A 5,442-nucleotide genomic window follows, 5' to 3' on the forward strand; every position below is an offset into this window, starting at 1 on the left:
ATAATGTGAACGGTTATATGTGGGGCTGAAATTAACAGCGGGGAGACTTGTATGTGGGATCAAATTTTGGCAGGTAATTACATACAAGGGTCCTCATAATAAATCAATCCAGACCTTGTAAGGTTATGTATGCATGTTTTAGTAAAAGAAATATATACGAGGGTTCTCAAAATAAATCAATCCAGAACATGTAAAGTTATGTATGCATGTTTTAGTAAAAGTAATTACATACAAGGGTCCTCATAATAAATCAATCAAGACCTTGTAAGGTTATGTTAGCATGTTTTAGTAAAAGAAATTATATACAGTTCCTCTCACAATAAATAAATCTAGACCATGTAAAGTTGTGTATGCATGTTTTAGTAAAATAACGTTATTTTGTAGGATCAGATATCTGCGGGAAAAAAACATACAGTTGTCCTTAAAAACCAACTCACCAGAACATGTTATGTAGGTCTATGCATATTCTGTTATTGTAATTAATAGTTGAACATTCTTTTAAGTGAAAGGAAGAAAAGCATATGTTTAGATGAGAAGGCAGGGCATAGTGCTGACCATACTATCCCTTCATATGCCGATATAGACACTACACTAAACCAAACATGATTATTACTGTAAATCATACAAAAAAAACAAAAAAAAACGTTGAAACTATAATCAACAAGAATATTAAGTAGACTATTTAAGAATGTTAAGAATACACTACACATTTTTCGTATATTTAATTATAGAAAGTATTTCCATTACAGAAGCATTCCAAAACATCTATGTATAAATTAGAGCCACTCTAAACCTGTTTCTGAACTCACCTCTTTCTGCAGCCTTCAACCCTTACATGACCCCTATCACGTGACCTCGCTCAGATCCTTTTCACTAATTACAAAAATCCCTGCCTATTTCCCTACGCCTACAAAAAAAAAAAAAAAAAAAAACAACGCACAAAAAAAAAATCCTCCACCCCTCCCTACTTACCCTCGTAATCCCCCCCCCACCCCTTACATTCGGCATCCTCATCTTTACTCGCACATAGGCTCCAACACTACTCACCACAAAGGTTAACCCCCCCCCCCCCCCCCCCACAACAGTTGCAGGCGCGACCCACACGACACGCCGCGTGAGTAGGTACGGCTAACCCGAGCCGTGGAGCGCACACGTTGGTACCCCCGGTACCAGATGAGCGACTCAAACTTTTAGGTCTTCGGTTACTCGCTAGACACCCCCCCCCCCCCACACACACATGGCCGAATACGGTAAAACTTTATTTCTTAGTAGAAACAGAAATATTTTTTTTTTAAAGCGAATGCACTAGAGACTAATGTCTGTAGCGAAAACCACTGTAATATAATTGTTTTTCAGTTGCTTTTGCTGTAAGTCATACACATTTATATCTAGAAGAAAAATATAGTAAAAATATTTTTGTAGAAAAATCTAGAACAAAATTTCTCGACTCTTGAATGTACATGACTAGTGTTTTAGTAGCCGTAAAACGTTTTACACAAAACCAAACAGTACAAGTTAAGGTCAAGTTATGGCTATGGTGGAATTATGGTACAGATTGTTGCGTTTATGTAACACCCTTATACCGTAAACATTTAAAAATCGAGTTTTTTACGCCCCATCTCCATTCAAAAATTAGCTCCATTTCGTCATAATAGTCATGTTTATTTTGTTTTGTATACTCTCTACCCCCCTACTTATCTTAACCTAGCTTGACATCAATACCCTCTAAGGCTACTTTTCTGCTAACCACTAACTTTTTCAATTGTTATCTATTCGCATCTTTATTCTCTCCTCATCTATCCCCAGTCATTACTCGCCCTGTGTGTTGCCGTTGCCCCGGCAACGGATATTAAAAACGGACATTAAAGAACGCACAATTAGGTGACAATGTTGTAATAAAACAACAATGCAAGAAACGAAAGAATAATAAAGAGTTCCTTTAATGTGTGTTGCGCTCATTAGAGACTAATCATTCATTAACTCCAAAGCTATTTTATTTTTTCCGAAACGTGATAACTTCCTGTTTGAAGATACATAAATAAATGTATTATTTTTTTTTATTGCTAGCCGTTCCGACCATGCGTTGCTCTGGCGTTATTATGAAAATATCTATATACATTTTTATTATAATGAAATCGAAGGAATAAATAAAAACGTACGTCAGACACGCCCTAACTAGTAGAAGACACTATGACGGTATTACATTTCCGCTTTGAGCAAAGGGAAGTAAGTCTAACGATTTTTTATTTTTAAACTCCTGAACGGAGCACAAGTTATCGTCAATCATTTCAAGGGCGACTACTGAAAAAAAACACCCGTTTGACGTTTTCTTTCGGTACACCATGAGAGTAACTCAAATCATCTTTTCACAGTGCGCAGTCGAGGGTCGAAACTAGGTCAGAGCTGAGTTTAAGAATTGATATATGGAAAACAACTCAAGATAGCGTCTGAAAGATAGATAAAAAAAAAGTACTTCGACTAACGCTTGGCTAGGCTTGATCCATAACACAATCGGGCCGGATATAACATTGAAATATTTATTTCCAAACCTTGGACCGCGGCAAGGGGACGTAAATGCCAGATTCAAGGGGCGTAAATCCCAGAGGGCAGGGGACGTAAATCCCATACCAGTACAGACAACTCTTGCGTGCACTCGTGTAACTTCCGAGCCCTCGACCAAGAAGCTCATCTTCCAGACACCGCTCGTCTTATAGATAGAGCCTTCAAGCCTCCTAGACATGCGCTCCTAGTTTTATCTTCGGTAGATATGAATGGTAACAAAATATTTTATAGTTCCGGTTTTTTTTCTTTATTTCGTCTACATTTGACGGACGGCTAAAGGATCGGTTAAAGTAACAGACTGGCTATTATAATAGCGAGGTCAATATAACTTATAGGCTAATTTAACAGACCGGTTAATGTAAGACATCGGCTAATTTATCAGGCTAAATAATGTAACGTACTGGCTAATATTTTAAAATATTGACATCTTCTAAAAGCCAACTACACAAAGTGATAATATTTTAAAATCCATTACTTATAAACATGTCACATGCTTTTCTAATCAGACGTTACACTAATTAAGGTTGACACTCATTATTTTACATCATTCTTATAATGCTTGGTAATGAAGATACTCTCTCGGAACACTAGGTCAAGAGGTAAAGTAGAGTTTACCTATTTAAGTGAGCTCGGCATATGATCAGTTCTAAACCCAGTCGCCTTTACTTACTCTCACAGATGCGAACTCACAACGTTCAGGTTAGCAGTCGTATACTCTACCTCCCGACAACGTCAATGTGCTAAAAGGTATGAGTTCTAAACCTACATCACAAATAGATAAAAAAGTTACCTCAGCTTCAAGATTTTTTGTTTGAAATTTGAATACTAATTAAAGCGAGATTGTCCACATTCCGGACACTAAATTACTTAACCAAATATTTTCCGACATTCGATTTCCGAAAACGTCAACCTAGTAAACTTTCTTCAAGAAGACGTATACCCCACCCAGACTGAAGAAACACACGCACTTAGGTATCGATTCCCACACCACAACACAGACCCGAACCCCGGAGCATCCACCCGCCACACGACACCACTAGCCTCTGAACCACGTGTTTTCTCTGCAAATGGCCGCCACGAGAAACGACCAATGGATACACATCTCCGTCTCCTCGACCAGGCTCGGAATCAAACGAATCCGATACCATCAAAACACGAGAATTAGTCGATCCTGTTAGCGCAGCGCGCACGGCGTATCGCGTTGCTCAAAAAGAAAAAAAAAGAATCGAATCCATTATTTATTTTAAACTACAAAACAAACATCTCGCTTCGGCTAGAGAAATAATCGGAAATTTCCAATAATCTCGTCCGCAAATTTTAAAATAGAATCGGGGATAGAAAAATTAGTGGGGAAAAAAAATGAAGGTTAGATCAAAAGCCAAAACATGTTTAATCAGAGAACAAAAGGTTGAAATCTGTTAGCAGTGGCGTTTTTTTTTTTCGCGTCGGTTTTTTGAATCGCGATCTCGCGTGCTGCTTGGGTCACGTGAGATGATACAAGGAATAATGTCTAGCCGTCTTAGAAAATGGCGGGTAGAATAATGACAAAGTGTATTACTTACAAAAAGGTCTTAATTATCTAGGTCCGCCTATTCATTTTGAAAAGGTATTTATTTAGAGAGTAGAGGGGTAGATTTGGATACGAAGAAGGAATATCTCTGAACGAACATAACTACCAAACGCTAGAATAGAACTTTTGGGATAATAGAAATACACAGAGAGTAAAAATAACTGGAGATAAACTAATAAAGATGTCTCAATAAAGCTACATAAGATGAAAAATACAGTCGTAATTTGATAATATTGTAGAATGTTCTCTCGCTAGGGCAGAGGCGTAGCGACACTTCCCGGCGCCCGGGGACATACTTTCAATTTGGCGCCCCCTTGGGAGCAAATTTTCGATTTGCACCCCCCCCCCCCCTCGAACTTTTCATTTGCACCCCCCCCTCAAACTTTCGATTTGCACCCCCCCCCCCCTCGAACTTTTCATTTGCAGCCCCCCCCCCCCTCAAACTTTCAATTTGGCGCCCCCCCTAAGGTCGGCGCCCGGGGACATATGTCCCCCCCCCCGCCCCCCCCCCCCCCCCCCTCGCTACGCTACTGCGCTAGGGAATAAAATGGCATTTTCTTTTCAGTTAAGAAGCAGATTTCGAGCTATCGTGTTCGTAAAAGAATTACTATTTCGTAACTACTGAAATGTAATTTAAAAAATGTAATTAAATAAAACTAATGTAACAAATTTTAATTTAAATATTGCAAGTACTATTGTGAAGGCGGTTTTTTTTTTGTTTTTATTTTAAAAATAGAACATGTCCCCGTGCACCGGAAGTTGAAAACCGTTATCTGTGTGTCACGTGACCCACGCATGCGCAACACACGTCACTTCCAGTTACCGCGTCCATCCGTTCCAGCCCAGTGTTCTTGTCAGGCGGGCACCACGTGACATGACAAAGAGCTGAAGGCCGCGCGTCCGTCTGCCTCACCCCCACAGGCTCAACCTGACCGGTCACGTTCACCCCGGACAGGTAGGCGCGGTGGTGCAGTGGGTAGAGCGGACACCTGGGTTTAACTCACAACAATGGGGCGCTTGGGTCGGTCGTGGGGTCTATGGGGCTGGCTCATGACACATACAGTAGGGGAAACAATACCACTGGTCTTCGGGGTTTCGTTCACGTATTTTTTCCGGAGGGAGGGGGTCGATTGAAACTTCCAAGAGGGGGAGATAACTTGCTGAAGAATATATTTTTAGAATAAAGTAAACGTTTTTTTTCTTTTATTTGTCCACGTATGAAGGGAAGGACTCTTGTCGTATTGCTGGGGAGAGTGTCATTGCCACCACCACCTGGAGAAAAGCCTGAAAGAAACACTGCTGGTGAGTCA

Source organism: Physella acuta, unplaced genomic scaffold (assembly GCF_028476545.2).
Source record: "Physella acuta isolate Inbredline_101_S28 unplaced genomic scaffold, ASM2847654v3 ptg001521l, whole genome shotgun sequence".
Taxonomy (NCBI): domain Eukaryota; kingdom Metazoa; phylum Mollusca; class Gastropoda; family Physidae; genus Physella; species Physella acuta.